The sequence below is a fragment of the Engraulis encrasicolus genome, chromosome 8 (assembly GCF_034702125.1).
Source record: "Engraulis encrasicolus isolate BLACKSEA-1 chromosome 8, IST_EnEncr_1.0, whole genome shotgun sequence".
Taxonomy (NCBI): domain Eukaryota; kingdom Metazoa; phylum Chordata; class Actinopteri; order Clupeiformes; family Engraulidae; genus Engraulis; species Engraulis encrasicolus.
The window spans coordinates 45,929,740-45,953,889 of NC_085864.1; the positions used below are offsets into that span (position 1 = coordinate 45,929,740).

A 24,150-nucleotide genomic window follows, 5' to 3' on the forward strand; every position below is an offset into this window, starting at 1 on the left:
AGTCCGTAGGACAGACCCTTGCCAGCTTCAGCATACAACACACCATACAACGGCTGCGTGCCCACTCCGTTACAGTGTCCAGTGGCTATCTGGGCAGTGTACAAAGTATATTGGGGACAAAAAAATGAGTCATATGGCTGGAAAGATGCTAAAGAAAGCTTTAATTTAGATTGCATGGGTTAAATAGAGCAAAATGAGTGTATTCATAGTTTTAATGCACATCGTAGTCACAAAGCATTAAGGCTACAATCATAATGCTTCATGATGTACTGTATTTTAGCTTCATGATATACAGTTGGGTCATTTCACATGAAATCAGACACTTTGGGACCCGACCGACACAGATTTCAATCATACTTGCTGTGTCTGCTTAGTAGCAAGGGAGCACCCCAGAACTGCATTTGTATGAATCTGACACCAATATTAAGGGAGAAACAGACTAGCCAAGTTTAGCATATGGGGGTAGGACACTATACATTCAGCCTTGATTATATCCGTCAGTGTAAGTCACAAAAATATGTCTGAGGTGTTGTTTGAAAGCTCTTTTCTGGCACTACAAATTACACAAACAGCATGGAACACAACAACCCTGAGAATATGAATGATCATAAATGCATAGTGTCCTAACCTCATATGTAAACATTTGCTGGTCTGTTTCTCCCTTAATATTGGTGTCAGATTCACACAAATGCAGTTCTGGGGTGCTACCTTGCTACTAAATAGTCACAGCAAGTATGATTGAAATCTGTGTCGGTCGGGTCCCAAAGTGTCTGATTTCACGTGAAATGACCCAGTTGTAACTATATATCTAGCTTATAATCTCTGGGGTGTTTGGGTTAGTGAATGATTTTCGATGCTGTGTATGTTATTTTTATGAGTTTGTTTCTGTTGCTGGCGGAGAGCATGTTGTAGAAGCAGGGTGAGCAGTACAGTGGAATGGACTGGAATATGCTGGAGCTCAGAAGGGACAGCGTAGCTGCTAAATTACATCTGGTGTCCTATGGCAGGCAACAGGTCCAGGCAGCAGCAGCTCAACATTCCTGCAACAAAAGAAAGGGACATTTATACGCATGCAGATTTTAAGTTTCAGCAAACTACAGCACACTGTGCCTGTGTATTTGGCTGTCTTGATGTAGGGGAACTTGTGTATATCATAATGTATTTATGCATTAATGTATTATTGACATTTTAGCTGCTATATTGCGGTGCTAAGGAAAAATTCAGTGACAAATTTGTGTTAATCATTAGTCCATATTCCTGTGCAATGTTTACAGTAGGCCTACAATGGAGAGAGAAAGACCATGATGTAGACTGGGCTAGATGTTTGCAAACATTCACAGCAACCTCCCAAGTTTTTTTTTTTTTTTTTTTACTTGGCCAGATGGACAGAACTAAAAGAGATATTTTACTTACCCACCCTGCTGACAATCCATACTCATAGGATAAGAGTTATCGTCGTAGATGACTTGACCACCATTCCCACTAGGATTCTCCTCGCACTGTGTTGGAACCTGTCAGAAATATTATATTAGATCTGATTTGCCTCTGTGCCACCGAATGACCTGTGAAACTTGTTCTCTTGTTCATATCAGCAGTACATTACAGAGAAATGCTTCATATTTTTCAAATTCAGAAACATTCACAGATCGATGAGAGTATAGGATAGGGTTTTATTGGTGAAAGTTGTTTGCAATGTCAACTACCACTTTGGGTGCAGCATTAAGGTTTATTGCCCTGGCCCCAAGGATCATTGGATACGTATATTCCGGGTGCTTTGTTCGTGAACGAATGGCCCCGCCCCTTTTGGGGGAAAGCAAGCCGAATGTCTCATTAACTTGGATGCAACATTGGCTAGCCTAAATAAACGCAGTCCATGCTTCAGCCACGGCTGTTTGGCTATATCATTTGAACAGTCGACAACTACAACACGTCTTCGGCATGTTGACCGTGAACAACACTAGTCTACAGTTCAATTCAATTCAGTTTATTGGGACCATGTACAATTAAAACATAAATGTTTCCATTTCATGCATTGTACCAGAGTTAGCCTTAGGCTAATTTGCATCTGTAGTCCCTGACATTAAAATAAAATACAATACAATAGAATAATGAAATAAAGCAGTCAAAAACAAATGAAATACACATAACAACAACAAACAAATCACTCATATGGCATGTCCCCTGCACTCCCCCCCCCCCCCCACCCACACACCCACCCGCACCCCCCCAAGCTAAATATTAAAAAAAATAAAAAACAAAAACATTGACCATAAAACATTGTCATCACCATACAGTGGTTACAATTCCCTTTTTTTTTTTTTTTTTTGATAAAGCTGTTTTTTAAAAGCCACAGCTTTAAGGAGCATTCCATTGTGATGTGGCCAGGGCCGAATTATTGTACAGGCTGAATATGGCTGAAGCCTAGGGGGGCCCACCTGCCAGGGCCCTCATGATTGACCAACAGTGAAAAAGTCGCTGAATTGTGAATGTTGAAAATGTATCTGTTGTGATCTCAATACAGTTGGTAGACATGTTATCTTTAGTCTCTTGCTCATTAATTATGACACTGTCTATGTACATTTGTCGCAATATTTGTCTTCCGGGGGGCCCAAGAGCAACCTGTAGCCTAGGGGCCCCAGGCTATCTTAATCCAGCCCTGGATGTGGCTGTAGCCTCTTACTGCAGCAGGGGTCGCCGGCGACCCTATTCACTTGCTGAAAATGCTTAACTACATCATAACAACATTGCTATGACATTACAGAGAGCCATAGTGCTGCGCTAAGGGGTTAAAGGAAAAACATCAACAGGCACTTGCCTTGATTTATCCACAACGTTATCCCCCACAAAAGAGCGTTACGCACATGGCACACGTTACGTTGGTTATACATATTTTTGATTTAATTCTTTTAACCCGCCAGGCACTACCCATCAGTTAAAAAAAATAAAAACAATTGTATTAATATTGGATTTCCAGGGGAAATGTATAGATTTTAAGACTGAATTAATCAATGAAATCAGTACCTCAGTACGGTGTGCAAGTGGTCTGTGAACGCCAGGCAGGCATAGCCACAGCCTGTTCCACTGATCCTGGGAAAATAATATACACATGTAGTTGATGATAGCTACACACATGCGTGCGCACACACACACACACACACACACACACACACACACGTCATCAGCATTGGAATGCTAGGGGAAGTAAGTTTGTTGATGCTGAACATAACAAGATGGCTTCTTTTGTAAATGGTTAGAAAAAAAGTGTGCAATGATTTGGCCTTTCACCTCCCGCTGCTTTATAGATAGATTTCATGTTTACTAACAGCGCGCCTGCGCACGGCGACAAGGGGCAGAAAGGCTTCTACGGCCATAGAAAAACAGTATACAGCTCTGTTAAAATCTACGTGTGTTACTTTTTGTTATTTTGCTAGTTGCTCTTTTTAAAATAAAAAACGGCCGGTACACACTCTCCCGACCCATCCCCAATCGTAATTTTGCCACCTACAGCCTTTCCTAGGTCTAGGTTTCATGATAAAAAGGCAGGATATTTACAGTTCTAATGGCATTAGATCTGAAGGCTGCCAATGGGCTGACACACTGATGTTGGTAAAAACGTGCTTGATCAAAGGTGACAACGTTTCTTCTCCGATGTTTTTGTACACTACATTGAGGAAAAGGGGGGAGTGAGCGAGAGGGCAAAGGATCTTGCTTGGATGTAAAACGATCATTCATGTGTAGGGTTGCCAACCGTCCCTTGAAATACGGAATCGTCCTGTATTTAGAGATAAAAGTACGGGTTCCGTATTGAACTGAAACGGGACACGGGACGTTAGAATGCAGGAAATTACATCTAAGAAATGCAAAATTTTCTGGGGGACGACCCCCAGACCCCCGGCACGATGAAGTGTCCCGTATTTTTTTCATTGACAGTTGGCAACCCTATCCATGTGCCATAACAGGAGTGCTTACAACTTCAGGCAGTGTGCTGTTTGTGCTTGGTGCAGACTTGACGAGATACATACAAAATGTAAACATCTGCTTGTGCAACTTTTGCCAGATAGTGGTTCATAGAATATATGTTCATACACTTGATTAACCGGCATTTCAACGGAAAGGCGACCGTACCAAATAAATAACCTGGTGAATTTGAACATCTAATAACTAATAGCTACACGTTAGCTAGCTAGCTAGCAGCGAACGTTAGCGTGTTAGCTGGACAACTAACCACTACCTCCAAGTCAGACATGAGTCTCCCATCTTACATAAAATGTAAATTTAAGTTGAAGGGGGGGTATTGTTGAATATATGACCTGACATATAAACCATTTGAAACAGTACAGCTTGCTAGCAATGCAACCTACCGAATCTCAATAAGCGTTGCTAGCTAGCTAGCGCGCTACATTACCTGGACAAAATCAGCCCATTTCTGATGTTGCATTGCTACTAGATCTCAAGACTCTACTTGTAGATTAATCTACATTTTGTATTTCAATTGTAAGGAGATGAAAAACGGACAACAGATCTATAATAACTTAAACATCTGTGTCATAACATTGCAATCGTTTATGCTAGCTTTCGCTAGCTAGCACCACCACTAGTGTGTGAGCTTGCTAAAGCAAGTTACCAGTTTTAAAACAACTAGGATCAAATTACAGTTGGAAGTTGGTAATTCGGTTATTAACAATATGAATGCCCTCTCCAGTGTATAATCAATATCATTAAGACAGTGCTAAAGTCTGTTACAATAACAATACATCAAAATGCTATGGTGCAACAACCTGCCTTACCACAAAAAACCTTTAAACTCATTAAAACCTACATTTCCTAAAAAAACGGATGCCCTGTGCAAGGTATACAAATCATCCCGATCACATAACTAACTCTGCAAGTACAGTTGAAAATAGATCAGCATCTTAAAATCCCACTTTCTTAGACAAGTTATCCACAGCGTCGATAGAAAACAATAAAAAATGAACTGAGCGGCTTTCTGCCCCTCGCATGCGCAGTTGTTACCTTTTGTTACCGTGTGACGTTGCCTGGAAATCTATCTATTACAGTTTTACAGAATTAGCATAAATCTCACACCAAATCAGCAAAACTGTGTGTAGATACACCCTCACACCAAATAGGCAAAACTATATACATATGCATTACATATGCAAATCCGACAAAATTATATTAACTCTACACACAGTTGTAAAATGGAATGTTTTTGCATCGAATCATTAACACATCCATCACATTGCATACTCGGCTTACAGTGTGCACGTAAGCGCTGCTAATGATGGAATGGTCCCCTGAACTTGTGCTTAAAGTGTATATCGCAGGTTAACCACTACTTTGGATCAATGTGTACACACTGTATTCAATAAATGATCCACATATATAAGTCCCTCCAAAAACGATGTTAAACAACGATTTTTGTTGTTTGTTGTGGCAAATGTGGGTTTAACCGTAACCTGGCGACTACGTCAGGCGAGGCCATGGGTGAACGTTCTAATTTTATTTGCCTGGAATTTTACATAGGCGAGGTGACGATCACTAATGATATAACGGCCGTGGCCTGCAGGTCTATAATAGAAATCGCAACTGTAATCGTGCGGCTTTTCTCATGCAGGGCACTGTAACAACTTCCAAATGATTTAGTAACTTTTGGCCAACTAGTTTTAGTAGAAATGCTATTCATGCAGGGTTGCAAATTCTGCTTGGACCTAGCCTATAGGCTAGACTATGCGACATGGGCTTCTTTTTTTTGACTAGTCCCTTCATATTTTTGGGCTTGCTTTTAATCATTTTTAATTAACTGCCATTTTAAATATCGTGTCAGCTAAATGCAATAGGCTACCTAAATTACAAACAGCACAAACGGGAAATGATCTGCGTAGCCTAAAATGTGGTGCTATTCGCCCGACTGGGGAGTGACTGTCCATGGTGCTGAAATCGCGTCAAACTTTATAGGTGCAAAACAGTAGGCTAAAGTAGGCCTATACCTCCCGAGTCATGTCGCTGTTGTAAAAATCACATGGCCTATTTCAATTTCCTTCGACTGTTCTATAGAATTACATGCAACTTCAATAGTCCTAAAGGTCACCCACATGCGTGTCACAAATCAATAGCATAGGTAGCCTAACCCACGCGGCGGCGGGACTATTTCAGTTAACCTATATTCCTTGAAAAAAAAAAAAAAGTCAGAGTGTCACAAAAAACTGCACTGTCCGTAATTATAGGCCTACCAAACGAAAGTATCCATATAGAAGAAATCAAGTCTTCAGTTTCAATAATCCACGTTGTGTGGCGCAAATGTAGCGCCTTCCAAGTCTCTCGCGGCCAAAAGTGACTAAGCTCACCTCTGATGATATAGCCTACTTATGTTCCAGGTTACTCACGGCACTGAGACGATGCAGGATAATCCATGGAAAGTCTTCAAGTAATCCAAACAGAGCGGTTCAAGCAAGACAGTAAAACAACAATAGTCGCCAGATCAAATATAAACATAAATACCAAAACTAGCCTATAGGCCTATGTAGATTTGACGTTTGATAAAAGCATCTCATTCAGATGGCCAGGGAGAGAGGCAAACAATCTTTCAACAGCGTTGGCTGGAGCCTTCGAGTAGAGCCTTTTGGTTGTATCTTTTCAGTCTCTATTATACTACGCGCGTTGGGTCCACGTTTTTAGATGCGTCCCAGCATCTCTATAATGAGGGTAGGCTATGTCTGTCCGTCCGTCTGAAACGCGTTCTTCAAATTGTTCCCTTCTGTGTCCACAAGGTGGGAGAGTTGACTATTTGGCCCGGAGCACGCAGCTGATTGCATTGTGAGACAAGTGCAGCGCGAGTACAATGCAAGTGCTGCTACATTGAATAAGAAGCAGTGATAACGCGCCAGTTGCCCTAGCCAGGACAACTGAGGGGGCATTCAATTTTCGGCATTATTTTGCGTTTGGGCCGTGGGAGGCAACTTCGTTTCGTTTTCACCAACACCACTGTGAAGTGTGTGTCATGTTCACGGTCTTTACCCCCTTATGAGACTTCGGCCCGAGGATGTCAAACGTGAGGGGGGCGCTTCATCATGTTGTCTATGATAGTGTCACGTGGTGCAGCTGAACTATGTGGTTTGTCAGAAACTCGCGGCAATGACAATGAAACGTGGTGCTCGAAACAAGTAGACAAATGCGCCATTTGACATACGGTGTACTGATGTTCTCGGACGTATTGCAAGGGAGATTCATTCGTTTTCTGCTGACGGCCGTGTGGACCGCACAGGTGCTTTCCGCTGTGCCCAGACAGATTGCTTTGCAGTCGTTTGAATTTGGTAATCTCTGGCACTCTTACAATGCAGCCGACTGCTTTGCACCTTGCCGTTAAAAAGCTTGGAGCGAATGATTCACCCAAACGGTTTTATTTATTTATTATTTGTCGCTGTTTACATTCTTTCCCACTTGGACATGATGCTGAAATGGCGTGATAGACCTACTAAAGGTTGATACTAACAATGTCTGGTAATTTGTAGTGTAGGCCTACTTGAAATTTTAAATCACATGGTAGGCCTACTTCTCCAAATTCAAGCTTTCGAGACTCGCACTTTGAGGCAAGCGCAATCGTAACCCCCCCATTTTTTTTTGGCATAGTTCGAACACTGGTAGGCTATTTTACTGCCTCACGGTCACATGGCACCCTGTAGCGGTCATGATATAATATTGCCAATGATATTTATTTCATACCCGTACGGCATAATTCAATCACACACCGTACAGAATGCAGGGCTACCGCTACTGCGGGCTACTGAATGGACTCGCCTGACGTCACACAATAGATTAGAATTCTTTGAACACGTTACTGAAAATACACACTTTTCCTCATTATATTTCATTTTCTGATGCCCTGTTGCATGAAAAAAATGATGGATAATTGTTCAAGTGGTAGAACTATCAAAGGAAGTCCATTATTTTGAATAAAAATTAACCTGAGATATACACTTTAATTTGCCAAACAACTTATGACCTCTCATTATTACTTCAAGGTATAGTCCTATGCTATGCACTTAACCCCATTTTTAAAGTTATTTTATATTACTATCCTACATGTAAACTAAACAATTATTAGGGTTCGCTCCAGACTTTATTGACGTATCATTTAAGATGTGAGAATGTTCTCAGTTTGACCTTAGAGGTCAACCAGAGGTCATTGATGTCAGGATATTTACATGTACTGTATGAAAAACAAACATGCATTTTATGATCCAAGTGTAATGGAAATGTACAGCTGAGCTTTGTTCAAAATACCATTTGTTTGTCTTTATCAGCATGAAGGTGTTCTCAGTTTGAAGTTGGAGGTCAATGGAAATATAGGCCTTGAAAGCATACTATCTATGTTTTCTAGTTATTAATCAGGTAATTAATTAGCAATATCATCAGATGGACATAAGTAAAGAGAAATTGATGTAAAATAGTGAACATGTTAAGGCCTTCTATGCATAACAATTATGTTCAAGACTATACAAAGATAACATTGTTAGAGGGTATGCACCTCACAGAATAATATAACTCTATCCTTTAAAGATATCCAATGCAACTTTGACATAAACACACCGATGTAAACAACTTTATGGCGGCCTCTAGTGGTTCTGCCGAAAATGTGCATTGAACTAAATTAGACAGACATTGGCTTCGAGATTATGTGCGAATTAAATTTCTTCGTCTTCTGTAATTAGCCAGATTCCCTTCCTTGCATTCAGCTCTCTCCACTTCTAAGGGGCTTTATCAGCGATTCTCCCCCTTGCTTATGAGTTTGCTGCTTCGTCTATTCACTTCACACAACTGCAATCACGTTTGCACTTCCTTCAGATGGATACTATTATTTGATCCACTTGTTCCCGGCAGATATCCCCGTCTTTATTTCACATTTCCAGTAACTATATAGTGCCTGTACATTAGGAGAACGAGGAGACAAAAGGCTAGGCCTATTGCTTATTTTGTTGTAATAATAAAGATTTGATTTCCAAGTCGAGGTGACAAGACGCGTTTTTATCATGTGGTGTTGAAAGTGAAAGTGGACACCCATAAACCGGCGGTAGAGATCACGTTTTGTTTCCTCTTGATCGGCAACACCATTTTTAGCCTCGCTCGACTGATTGTGTCCTTTGACATCAAGTAAAATGTGCGCCATCAGATTTCAACTCGTATACATTTGTGTAGCTTTGTAAACTAAAACGAGGTGGCGTGGACTTTGAGAATGCTAATGCCCAGTGCAGTGAATGAGTGATACAATCCACATATTTGCTCTTTTGGCGTTCGGTTCTCTCCGTTTTGAAGCCCTTTTCCAATGTTCACATAAGCGATTTATTTGCCTGTCCAAACCTTTCATCTCAATTAGCTCGTGATTTATTTGCAGTCCCATTCGTTGTTTTCGCTGCATGCCAGCGTGATATTTTACAATCAGCTAGCAAGTAGCCAGCTTTCAGCGAGCTGCTGCTGTTTAGTTAGCAAACGAAGAGGAATGGGTCTCTCATTCGTTCCACTCATACACCATAGAAATCTAGACGCCCCTAGCGGCCACAAATGCTACAACAACAAAGAGCGCGGCGCCTCCAGGCAAAACTGCAAGTGCTGTTTCGGAGCAGAACCACCAGATGGTGATGGAAATATTCCCATTTTCGCCATAACGGGTCAGTCAAGCAAAACCCTGAGTTCCAAGCCATTTCATGACTATGAAAAAGTTGCATAGTGTTTCTTTAAGATATTGGAGGTAAAATGAGGGTAGTGGGGTCGTAATAGGCTCAGTCATTTCAAATTGATGTTAAAGTTTGGTTTTCACTTCCAAGTTGAAGTTTATGGTCTATAGAACAATTTGAGTTCGAGTGTCAAACACACAGATAACAAACTGGCCTGCGGGGGGGTGCTCTAAAATGTATAAACTGCTATAACTTTTTATTAGTTTAATCAAATTTAACATATGAGGTATGTATGGATTCAGCATGAAGAGGAGAAATCGGTGGGCTAAATAGTTGGTTACCAGATTAAAGACACAATATGTAATATACACACTTTTAGCCAATGGACAGCTAAATCCGGGCTTTTTTAAGATAAAGGGTGGAAATGCCCTCCAAGTTGCTATGAAACATAATTTATTGTTACAAATTATTGTAAATAAAGCCTGGGTTATCACTTAACTTGATTTGTTCAGAATATCCCTGAAGCACACAGATACTTAGGATACATATACACAAATATAGCTGCATAAAGCCTATGTGATATTTAGGACCCAACTTGCAACTTTGAGTTTATGAATTTAGGATCATGAGTACCAGCTTTTTTTTCAATCAAGCCATCATTTTATTCACAACTTAAACACTTTATATCTGGAAGAAAATAAATCAATAATAATAATAATAATAGTAATAATAATATTAATAATAATGATGATGATGATGATGATGATAAATACTATGGGAAACATCATTTTTTCTTGCATTCTAAAAGTAAACAGAAGACCATAGGGCTAACATTTAATATTCCAATACTCCACTCTACAATAACTATGACAGAGAACAGATGCAAAAACAGTCAGTGGTCAGTCTTAGAAATTGTATGTGCACTTGCACAGACGTGTGCACTTTAACTCTGCCTTCATGCACTTGCACTGAGATCTGGCAGGTCTATTTGTACAAGTACTAGTACAGCTGCACTTCACCTCTAGTTGGAAAACATCTTTGGCAACGGCATCTTTGGTAGTGTAGTCCAAATCTGGGAACTGTTCATTTGTTACCAGATTGGCAGGCATTTCTGGCAAATGCAGATAATAAGAACGGTTTTCATTCCTGTCAACTACGCTGGTAACAAATGGACAGTTCCCAGAGCAGATGATTGTGTCTACCATGTATGAAATAGTCCTATAGTATTATTTAGTATGCTTGCCAAATGCCTCTGCTTGCCCCCAGCCAGCATGCTAATTGTTCCCCAACAGTTTATTTAGTATGCTTGCGGGAAAGCATATTAATTGTTCATCAACAGTTTATTATTATTCTACATTTTTCCGTTCACCTCGGCATATGGGAATCGCCATTCATTAATACAGAGGCTTTGAATAGTTGCAGCGTTCGAGATAGAGACACGGTTCGAGTGCCAAAACGAACGGCTCGAAAAGGTCTCAGGGTGGAGTATTTTTCGCTGGCCTACCCCCTTTCATTCGTTCACCAGACTTGTTTTTCCTCAGTTTTCTCTCTGTTTTCCCCCTCATTGAAATGAATGGTAGAATGGTCAAGATGATAATGTCACAAACTGTGGCAGTTAGAGTGAGAGGTGACCTGTCCTGGGGTTTTTGTATCAACTAGGTAAAGGCATTGTCAGAGAGGTATTGGCTCTGAATACAAACTGTGTGAATATCATAAGCCAACTCTTAAAAGTGTTACAAAGAGAGCAGTTTTAAAATCCCTATGATGTGACCCCATTCACTTACAAAAAAATGTGTGAACAGCTCAGCGCATAGGCCTGAATATGTCCATTTTTTGACTGAACCATTTGGCCAAGAAAAGTGATCTCAGCTTTGACATGAAGAGCAGGTTTGTGCCATGTGTGTGTCAATATCATCTGACAACTTGCAAAACTTTTGGAGATATGACAGCGTAAAAATAAGACTGCACATATTACTCAGCTATTGACTGCCAAACTGTCACCTTTAGAATCTTCAGTCATACACACACACACACACATGCAGCCTTGTAGAACTTTAGACCTCTGCTGTCAGTAAGTGGCAGTGGCCTACTGGGTAGGGTGTTGGTCTGTCAGAGGGTTGCAGGTTAGAATCCCACCCTTACCTCTCCCTACCCACCCATTGCTGAAAGGCACCTGAAGCATCTCCATACATGCACGCACACGCACGCACACACGCACGCACACACACACACACACACACGCACACACACACACACACACACACACATCTCTCTCTCTCTCTCACACAGAGACACACATGCACACGCACGCGCGCACACACACACACACACACACACACACACACACACACACACACACACACACACACACACACACACACACCTCTATCTCTTTCCCTCGTGTTTCTGTGTGTGTATACAACAGCTCTGTGTGTGTGCATAATCCGCAAGCATACCAATAGCATTGTCTCTCCGGAAATGCAGTCTTATTATTATTATTATTATTATTATTATTGTTATTATTGATTTATTTTCTTCCAGATATAACGTTTTTTTGTGATTTTATGTGTGAATAGAATATGGCTTCATTGAATAAAGTTGATACTCGTGATCCTAAATTCAGAAACTCAAAGTTGTAAGTTGGGTCCTAAATATCACATAGGCTTTATGCAGCCATATTTGCGTATAGGTATCCTAGGTATCTTTGTGCTTCAGGGATATTCTGAACAAATCAAGTTGAATGATATACCAGGCTTAATTTACAATAACTTGTAACAATAAATGATGTTTCATTGCAACTTGGAGGGCATTTCCACCCTTTATCTTAAAAAACCCTGAATTTTGCTGTCCATGGGCTAAAAGTGTGTTTATGACATAGTGTGTCTTTAATCTGGTAACCAAAGACTTAGCTCACCAGCTCCTCCTCTTAATGCCGAATCCATGCATACCTCATATGTTAAATTTGGTTAAACTAATAAAAAGTTATAGCAGTTTATATATTTTAGAGCGCCCCCCGCAGGCCATTTTGTTATCTGTGTGTTTGACACTCGAACCCAAATTGTTCTATAGACCCTAAACTTCAACTTGGGAGTGAAAACCAAACTTTAACACAAATTTGAAATGACTGACAAAAAATGCACATGCCTACGACCCCACTAGGGCCATTTGTGTCATCAAAATGACATCACCATACATGAAAGTCAAAGGGGGTGTATTTTAGCATTGTCCAACAAGCAGGAATACCGATGCCCCTAGGCATTTGACAAGTATATAAATACTAACACATAATACATAAACAAGATACTCTAACCCCTTAAGACACGGCTTTATAAATTTGTTGTTACCAGTATGGTAATGACCAAGTCGTGGTGCATTGCTAAAGGGCCTGTGTTGTGTCATAGTATTGTAGCGCTATGGTAGTTAAGGTAGTTCAATGACTAAAGTTCAAGAGAGTCCTTGTGCACAAGCCCTCAGTAATGCAGGTGCAGGTGTGAGGCAGGAGAAGGTGAATCAATGAGCAAAATTCAAAAGACACTGCACACTGCTTACTTTTCTTGATTTATTTTTCAGAGCGCCAGTCCTTTTTCGCTCCGAAAAATAAAGTAAAGAAAAGTAAGCAGTGTGCGGTGTCTTTTGAATTGTGTAGTTCAATGACTATTACAGTGTGCCACTGGAGGTACGGTGTGCATCAAGGGGATACAAGTAAATAGCAGTGTTCTGAACAAACGTTGACCTGGATTGCCCATTATTTCCTGTGATATTGAGTACAATTTTGTGAGTAAGTTGGTATAGTGAAGCTGACTGTCTCCAATTTGGGTCAGGTGTAGCCCCGTAATGCAGGCCATACCTCCAGTGGCACGCTGTAATAGTCATTTAAAGGTTAATTAGGCCTAGAAAAAATAATGTTCTGGTTCCGGTTGCCGACCGACCCTATCATTTTTTGTGCGACCAAAAATATTTTTTTGAGTTTTTGGAATCCTCAAAAAAATATCGATGTTGTGTGGACGGTTGTTCTAGACAAGACACAAAACGTTTCTTCATTCCCATAACTCGCCATCTCTCACTTTCTACCTGCCTGCAAGTTACTGAATTTGCATCGCATGACTATCCACAGGAGCAACACACACGCGCGCGCCATAAGGGCCGCCGGCTTGATATTAGAAAACCCCAAATGTCACTGCAGAGTTGCGCACCTACTCGGTCACGTTATAGGCTAATTATTATGCTACAACATGCTAATTGGTAGTCGTTGTAGCTCGTAAGTTTAAAAAAAACTTGCCTCATAGCGTTCTTGCCGACTAATAGCCTACGATGTAGGATAGTTTGGGAACCTGGCGAAAATGCCTGTCAAATAATAAGTCAATAGCCTTACCTCACCCGACACTGACACAGCCTGACCACCCGCCTCGAAATGCAACACACAGACAACATTGTGAGTATCCACGATTTGTGAATGTATTGATATTGTCTCGTCGTGTTAGAAAAGGGCTTCCATTCAGTCGCGCTGCATGTTCGACGAGATGCATAACTCGTTATAGCAATAGACTACTATTAAGTAGCACTGTATCAATACCTTGGAAAATAAGTTAATATGAGAGAAGGGGAATGCTTTGCCCAAGTTTTCCTTCATTCTTTCATTTACCACAAGACTTGGTTAACCAAGAAGTCCGTTGGCCTGCGCCCGTTATTTTCTCGCTCTCTCTCTCCCTGCGTGTCCCTCCACCATTGCACAGGAGCAGGGCGCCTGTCACTGTCTCACTCTCCGCACCTCCTCCAAATAATGAAATTGAAATGAACGATGATGTCGCCACAAATACGACTGTTCGATGAAGACCTAGGACTACAGTTTCCTACAATAATGATTTAATGGCAATGACGATGTTGCCTCTCAATCGCCCTTCATTAAAACATTCATATCGCCTCAGGTGTCTACATCCTCGCGTAAAACAAAAAAGTGAGTAAATAGAATGTTTGCAAGCCAGAACCTTCATCCCAATGAAAATATGGTCTACAACGGATGATGGAAAGGAATAAAAAAGTAAACGGGACATAGGCCTACAGGAGTTAAAATAGCAGTGTCAGGCAACTGACAGCTGGACAAGTTTTGCCAGAAACGGTAGGCTATTACGCATCATATCCTCATTTCGGTGACGGTCAGTAGGCCTATAATTGGCTCATGCTTATTATATTTCATTTTAACTTTAGTTGTATGCCTCACTCCACTATCGTCCTTGGCATTGTTCCAACAACGTTTATGACGAAATCTGGCGCATGTGGGGGGTTGGGGGTGTCGGACATGAAAAAAAAATGAAAAAAAAAAAAATTGGAGGAAAAAAAAAAAAAATCCGACCGACCCATGACCAAAGCTGACAACCAACCGGAACCAAACCTTTATTTTTCTTAGGCCTTACCATAGTACTACTCTACTATGACATAACAGGGCCTTTAGTAATGCTCTATGACTCTGTCATTGCCATTGGTAACATCAAAATTATAACGCCATGTTTTAAATGGCAAAAAGCACTCAAGTTCAATCATTTGCCTTGCCACTGACAGCTGCAAGTTAGAGGAAAGAGTGGTGATTTTAACCTCCTCAATAGCATATCCTGCAAATGTACTCTATAGACACAGATAATGCCCACCCACCCACTGAGAACTCTGAAACCATGACAGCTTGCCCAGAGCAAGCCTACAGATCTTTGTAGTAACAATAGCCAGACTATACAGTTAATACTAGAGTAGAATAACTTTATTGTTCCTGGAAATTAAGATGTAGAGTAGTAGATGCTCTAGACCAGTGTTTCCCAACCTTTTTTGTCTCGCGCACCCCCTAAACCTCTTAGTTGTGCCATGAGTACCCCCTAATTCAGGTTCTATATTGCTTTCTCTGTCCTGATGTGACTGCTCCATACATTTGTTATTATAAAAACATCTTTCCAAGTACCCCCTGCAGTGTGCTCGCGTACCCCTAGTGGTACACGTACCCCTGGTTGGGAAACATTGCTCTAGACTACCACACACGCATGTTTACCCATAGAGGGAAGGAAAATACAGTCCCAGGAAAAAGTTTGTACACCCTTAGAAATTTCTTACATTTCTGTCAAAATTGATCATAAAACATGGTCTGATCTTCCCGGAAATCTCAAGAAGGAACAATCAGAGTCTGCTTTAATTAATTCCACCCAAACATTTACATGTTATCATATTTTTATTGGTCATAAGGCCATAATATTCACAGGAGAGCAGGGCATAAGTAAGTACACCCTTGCATTAAGTAGGTTTTAACCCTCAGTTAGTTGCAATATCATCAACCAGACTTGACAGTCCTATAGTTGCAGATCAGATTAACAAAACAATCTGTTTTTATCTTGTCTCCCTCTTGTTTAGAGAACTGCCTCTTGTCAGCAAGGTTTGTGGGATGTCTGGAGTGCATAGGCCTAGCTTTCTTGACATCATGCCATATAATCTCAATTGTTTTTTTGTCAGGGCTTTGACTGGGCTATTTCACAATGTGTATTTCATTATTATGAAGCCATTCTAAAGTCGATTTGCTTCTAAAGTATAGGTTGTTGTCACATTTCAGGACCCATACTCTTGTGTGCTTCAACTGTGTGACAGACTTCCTCACGTTTTTTTCTGTAAAATATCACAATAAACTTGAGTTCATTGTTCCACTGATAATAGCAAACTGTCAAGGGCCTGAGGCAGCAAGGTAGCCGCATATAATGATGCTCACGCCACCATACGCAGAAGAGGAGATGTAACCAAGAATAGATTATGGGGTTTAATTAATGGGGTTTCTGTCCCAAAAAATATTGCTGCACCTTTGAGGTTTGCGAAAAAGCATTTATATGCTTCATAGAATTACTGCAAAATATTATGTAGACCAACGTTGAAACCAAAGTTGAGTTGTTCAGGGGAACACACAATGTCATGTTTGGAGAAGAATTGGAGAACCACACCTTCACCAAAACATCATCTCAACCTTTGAGTATGGTGGCGGGAGCATCATTATATGCGGCTACCTTGCTGCCTCAGGTCCTTTTCAGTTTGCTATTATCAGTGGAACAATGAACTCAGAAGTTTAACAGAAAAAAGTGAGGCAGTCTGTCACACAGTTGAAGCACACAAGAGGATGGGTGCTGAAATGTGACAACAACCCATACTTTAGAAGCAAATCGACTTTAGAATGGCTTCATAATAATGAAATACACATTCTGGAATAGCCCAGTCAAAGCCCTGACAAAAAACAAATTGAGATTATATGGCATGAAGTCAAGAAAGCAATGCACTCCAGACATCCCACAAACCTTGCTGACGAGAGGCAGTTTTCTAAAGAAGAGGGAGACCAGATACATCCAGATTGTTTTGTTAATCTGATCTGCAACTACAGGAAATATCTGGTTGAGGTTATTGCGACTAACTTAGGGTTAAAACCTATTGAATGCAAGGGTGTACTTACTTATGCCTTGCTGTCCTGTGAATGTTTACATCTTATGGCCAATGAAAATATGAAAACTTGTAAATGTTTGGGTTGAATTAGTTAAAGCAGACTCTGGTTGTTCCTTCTTGTGATTTCCGGGAAGATCAGACCATGTTTTATGACCATTTTTGACAGAAAGGTAAGAAATTTCAAAGGGTGTACAAACTTTTCCCTGGGACTGTATATTAATGGATAAATGGGGGAGGAATGGAGCAACCAAGGCCCTATTAGAATTTCACAGATGATGATAAAAGCATGACATTTTCGGCATTACTCCTGATAGTATACAGATCCTGGCCACATTATTAGAATATCATGAAAAAGTTTATTTATTTCCATAATTCCATCAATAATGTTCAAGTTCAAATAGATTCATTGCGACACAGTTCTTTTGAACTTTTCCAATCATTCATTTTATTTTATTATTGTTGTTTTTTAATTATTATTTTTTTATTATTATTTTTTTTTTTTTACATATTTTGGCCTTCCAGTTAAAAAAAACCTGAATTGAGGAATTCACATTATTAGAATATTGTAATAAAATCACCATTTTCTTCACAAAAGAATGAAAGAAATTCTGGTCACATCAAATCAGTTGAAATTTGGTACTTTCTACTAGGGATGCACCGGATCCTGATTTTTAGGATCCTGCCGGATCCAGAACCGGATACCGCATCCTACGAAAAGGTTGAAACACATAGCCAACTCGCACACGTGGGCCCTTTTTATTATGTTGGCGCAAACTATTTTTAAAACTCATTGGCTTACTGCCACACTGCCTTCAACGGCCGCTGCCAAGGGGCTTTCACTCCATGCAGCGATTGGGGTTGTGAAAGACTGACTGAAAAGCGTAGGCTACATAAAAAGAAGAGATACCCCAGATCCTGATTTTTAGGTAACTGCCGGATACCGGATCCACTGCTTAAGATCCTGCCGGATCCGGATAGTCTGAAAAACCCTATTATCCTGCCGGATCCGGAACCGGATCTTGGATCCTGTACATCTCTACTTTCTACATAACATGTCATTGTTCAATACTTGATTAGGACTCTGTCTTAATCAAAGTTGATGGCATTCTATGCACCAGAAATAAAACTCCATTGAAAATAAATGTGACAACCAACCCCAGTCTCCCGCCTCCTACTTTCGGAATCCCAAGACAGTTCAAGGTAATATGACTAAAGACAAATCTGTGATGGGTCAGCTAGTATGCTAACACTACTAGCTATGTTAGCATATATGCTAACCTACCTTAGCTTAATGAAAGTGTAATCACAGTGCCAAATGTAGCCTAAGCCAAATGCTCAAGCAGAACCTTTCAGCAATGATTTCTGTTTCATAAAAGTACTCAAGACGATATGATGAGTTGTTATTGTTCTTCCCACGACATCGTCCTTTTAACTGCACACTATGAGTAAGCTAGTAGTATCGGGTTGCCACGGCCTCGGCAGTAGGCTTATTGCAGTAACACCCCCATTAACTTACATTTACATGTTAGTGAGGAAAGATCTAAAACCTAACCTTATCCTATATTTATCATAGTTTTTACAGGCGTAATTATAATATTAGAGTTGTACCTGAATTGTCTTCCAGATTTTTCCAGGCATGGTTAAGTCGTGCTCTAGGCCATCTATAGCCATCCAGGATCACGGCACGATTACGCATGCGTTACAGGCACGTCATGGCGTTATGACGTTACATGCCGTTGAACGTTTATTGAAAATTTGCAATAATTAGTTAGATTAGATATTAATTAGATTAGTTTTAGAATTCTTATAACTGTTCACACTGTAAAATCTGACCTAACCGTCATATATACACAGTACAAAATTTGAATGTACTAAAAAACAGAGCAAAGCAGAACTTTATCAAAGCCTTATAATTAAATCAACATGAAAGGAAGTGTAAAAGAGTCACTCACCAACTACTTAAAATAGAAATGAGAAAAGTCATCAGTTATCCCATTTGTAACGTACATCAAGGCTATAGCATGTTTCAAGTATACAGTACTTCAGCTGTTCTCTCAAAGACGGTTACCAAAACTGTCAGTGACACCCGCACCCATCAGTAGACTGATACTTGTTGCTTGTATGCTCTTTTTCATTGCATGATGTTTGCAACCCCTTCCAGGAAGCTTGCACTGCTGTAACATTTTGATCTTTCTGTGCGTTGCGGACACTGTGGTTTCCTCTCTGTCATAGTTTCTCTTATTACATGTCAGAGACAATTGTGTAGACCCATGAAGTCCAAAAGAAACGTAGAAGACTGAGAGGAACGAAAAGAGACATGGCAATAGTGTTGGACACACTAGTTCTTGCCACAATATACCTTGGCACCTTTTGAACGCAACATTTTCAAATAGGCTACTTTAGACAACATGGGTATTGCACACATAGAGACTGATGTTCTGTGACACACAAAGGATGAGAGTAAATAATGGGCCATAGTGGGAGATGTTTCAACAACCTTGTGAGCACATCTCACACAATCAATACAGAAAAAAGCTTACTATATTGAAATAAAAATAAATCAATGTAGTTTCTTAAAACAAGGCCCCTTCTATAATATAACTGGGTCCAGAATGTTCAATGGCCATGTTGTAATGTGAATAATTTTCATTAGCTAGTACAGCACTCCACTGGTGATTTATATTATTACAACTACAGTACTATTATGGGATGTCCAAGATGAAGTGTTTGTACTTTGTATAAACCACTATAGATAAACTGTAATATCCCTTCCCTTCTTCACTGCCAACTTGCCAAGAAGTAACTTAAGGGATGCATCCAAAGATTCAAAACAAGTGTCCTGCGTTGTGATTGGTTTGCCAGATTCAATGCATTGGGGCATTGTGCGAGGCTAGACCCACTCGCAGGCAAAAATAATTTTGGCCACTGGCGGTTGGGGCTAGTTTACTAGGCTAGAGGTGTCCCAACATCAAGAGAAATAATGGACGAGTCGAAGGTGTACAGCGGCCCTACGGCACAGCCAAGTCCATTCTCCCCTTGATATCAGGACACCTCACAGGCTGCCATCCCTTACTTCTTGGCAAGCTGCCAGTGAAGAGGGGAAGGAATCCTGCATATAAGTGTGTAAGTGAATAAGTGTATCTATATGCAGGGCCGATGACAGCCTTTTCCGGGCCCAGGACAAAGTCATTTGAAAGGGCTCCCAATCCAATACATACAATGTAATGAGGACCCAATTTTGTGCCCCGTATCTCCCTGGGCCCGGGACAACCTACCCCTTTGTCCCCCGCTGTTGGCTTCCCTGTCTATATTGTATATACAAACTTTACATTCAAATGTAAATGTTGAAGCCAGTAAGTATACTTGCAAGTATAGCTGGTGTTGAATATTGGTGAAAAGGGACAGTAGTTTGAACAGGCAAGGCAAAGTCTCATAATGACCTACAAATATAGACAGGTCATCAGCTGGGAAAATTAGGCCTTTTGTCCTACCGCACTTTTCTCTGTGGATTACTGACCAGAAGCCCTATTGGAAGAAATTAAAACATGGGGCCACGTCAATTTTTGCTCAGAATTCAATATGGCCGCCATTTTCCAAAATGACTTGTTTTCATGCATTATTACATTGTACTATAAGGTGATATTCATGAACGATTAACTACTTTCAGCACTATTCTGTCCTAATTCCTTACATACATGTTTACAAAGGTTGACTAAACTAACAGAAATGAAAATAAAGTTGGCCACCTTGCAAAATCCAAAGGAAAGTGCTGAAAATAATGATTGAAATGCACATACAGAGTCTATGGCTGCGAAAATAAGGCCTAATGTCCTGTCAGGGTTTTCACAGTGGATTACAGACCAGAAGGCCTATTGAAAAAGATTCACCAGCTGGTTGCCATCTCAAATGTGCTCCAAAATTCAAAATGTTTTCTGTTTTTCAGAATGGCAGACTTTCATACATTTTTCTCAATACTATAAGACCATAATTATCAATAAAGATAACCTATTTTCAGTGAAATCTCCTATCTACAGACGTGAGTACACATACACAATTGACTGCTGAAAAGGCTATTGATCTGCCAAACTTTTCACATTAGATTTCTGACCAAAAGTTTTTCAGGCCTACATGTTTTTGCATAGAGCAAGGGTGAGTGTGCGTGCGTGTGTGCGCGCGCGTATCCCCCGCTCATCTTTCCCCTGCTCTACAGTGTCTTTCCCCCACACACTATTCTGCCTCCTCCACCCCCTCACTCATCCCCCCCACACACTATTCTGCCCCCCAACCCCCTCACTCATCCTTCCCATGCTACTCTGCCCCTCCACCCCTCACTCACCCCCCACTATTCTGCCCCCACGCTCAACCCCCCTGACTCATTCTTCCTCCACCCCCCCTTCCTACATCCCCCAACATACTATTCTGCCCCCCCACCTCCTAATTCAACCCTGACTCATTCCCCCCCAACCCCACTCTGCCCCCCTACCCCCACTCATCCCCTCATTCATCCCCCCCGCTCCTCCACATCATTCGGTCCTCCCTACCCCCCACCTTAGCCCACACCCCCCCCCCCCCCCCCCCCCCCCCCCCCCCCCCCCCCCCCCCCCCCCCCCCACCTGTCTACACACACACACAACCTGTCTACTGTGTCTATGTCAGTGTATGTAAAGAAGCACACTGGCCACACACACTTGGGAAAAGCGCACTCAGGCACACGTACACAGCATACAAACGCACGCACACGCACACACACACACACACACACACACACACACACACACACACACACACACACACACACACACACACACACACACACACACACACACACACACACACACAGTTTGGCAGGACAATATGCCTTTTTTCAGCAGTCCACTGTGTTTGTGAAATTCAATCATTTGACAACATTCCTTTGGATATTTAAAAGTGGCAAGATACAGGGGGTGGACAAAATAACTGAGACACCTTTCATTTTAGTACAAAAGGGTAGTTCCTCGCGCTTCTGCTTTATCATCTGGTGCATCGACGGGAGAGAGGCAGGAAATCTTCACTTGAAGGACAACACCGGAGCAGCACAGATGTATTTCTTTGTGTTTTTTATTCAAGTGCACAACATGACTAACGTTTCGATGGTTAGACCATCTTCATCAGAGTCCATGACCTTTCATTTTAGTGTTGGAAGTTTAATGGCTCAAGTGGACCAGCCTGTTGGCCAATCTTCATTAATGGCACATTGCACCTGTAAAGTGAAGTGTGAAGGTTCAGTTAACAGGGTAAGAGCACAGTTTTGCTCAAAATGTTGCAATGCACACAACATTATGGGTGACATGTCAGAGTTCAAAAAGGAGAAATTCTGTGTAACTGTTGCATCTTTGACCGAGACAGCAAGTCTTTGTGGTGTATCAAGAGCCACAGTATCCAAGGTGATGTCTGCATACCACCAAGAAGGATGAACCACATCCAACAGGATTAACTGTGGACGCAAGAGGAACTAAATGACACTAAAATGACAGGTGTCTCAGTTATTTTGTCCACCCCCTGTATATATATTCATGCCTTTTTCAAGACAACCTTTATACTCACGTCTGTAAGGAGATAGGACAATTTAACTGAAAAATAGGTCATCTTTATTGGTAATTATGGCCTTACAGTATTGAGAAAAATGTGTGAAAGTCTGCCATTCTGAAAAACAGAGAACATTTTGAATTTTGGAACACATAGATGGCCCCAAGTTTTCATCTTTTTCAATAGGCCTTCTGGTCTGTAATCCACTGTGAAAACCCTGACAGGATAATAGGCCTAATTTTCACAGCCATAGACTCTGTATGTGCATTTCAATCATTATTTTCAGCACTATCCTTTGGATATTGCAAGGTGGCCAACTTTATTTTCATTTCTTTTAGTTTAGTCAACCTTTGTAAACATGTATGTAAGGAATTAGGACAGAATAGTGCCGAAAGTAGTTCATCGTTCATGAATATCACCTTATAGTACAATGTAATAATGCATGAAAACAAGTCATTTTGGAAACTGGCGGCCATATTGAATTCTGAGCAAAAATTGACGTGGCCCCATGATTTAATTTCTTCCAATAGGGCTTCTGGTCAGTAATCCACAGAGAAAAGTGCGGTAGGACGAAAGGCCTAATTTTCCCAGCTGATGACCTGTCTAATATGACGCACTACGCAGAATGGTTTGGGGGAATTATGTGTAAGAGTCCCTCTTGTGCCCTCTGCTGCAGCTCAGAGGAATGGCAGGGTGCTTGATCTAGCCTGCTTCTCCACCATATTGTAGGCATGTGTGTTACAGTCCTTGGGTGCGTTCCAATATGCGACCTTGCGTCCTCCACTTGTGCTTGTGGCTTCATACCAGGAAGTAATATGTCATGATGACATCACTGACAACAGCATTACATTTCAATATCTCGCAAAAGTTGTAAAAAGTTGTAAAAAATTGTAAAGTCACTTTCTCATTTGCAAACTGGATGGTGAATGAAGAATACTCCCCCAAAAGTTGTTGTGGCTAGGCTGACAGCGGGGAAACTATTGCTTTCTCCACGGAGGCGGGGTGAGGTCACAAGCACAAGTGGAGGACGCAAGGTCGGATATCGGAATGCTCTCCTTCTAACAGCCATTTCAGATGTTATACAGCATTTAACAAAGGTTGTGTACCTCTTTACAAATAATGAGCAAGTTTGTCAATAAAATGTATAGTACTGCATGTCACAGAAGAGAGTACAACCAGGGCTCGAGCTGTAGGGGGATGAAGGGGGATGACATTCCTCCAACAATGAAAATGGTCTCCCTTCACATATTGTGATAAAATTGCACTTCTAACATTTTCAAAAAAAAATTCGGGGGGAAAACCCTCAGAACCCCCGATAATCATATACAATCTCTGACCACCCCCCCTGCTTTGATTTTACAACTCAACCACTGAGTACAAGCCTCAAATGTCTGGACATATGTAAGTACAGTGTACTGTATATAATTTCATAGGACAACATTTAAGAAATTTCACTTTGACA

The 24,150-nt window shown here is 41.0% G+C and overlaps 1 long non-coding RNA gene across 1 annotated transcript; it reads right to left on the reverse strand.

Moving 5' to 3' along the window:
• Window positions 1-818: 818 nt before the first annotated feature.
• Window positions 819-19,307, reverse strand: LOC134454700 (uncharacterized). The gene is made up of 4 exons (XR_010035891.1): window positions 19,076-19,307; window positions 3,022-3,087; window positions 1,414-1,511; window positions 819-1,040 (listed from the first exon to the last, which is right to left on the reverse strand). It is a non-coding gene; the product is annotated as an uncharacterized LOC134454700 (long non-coding RNA).
• Window positions 19,308-24,150: the final 4,843 nt, after the last annotated feature.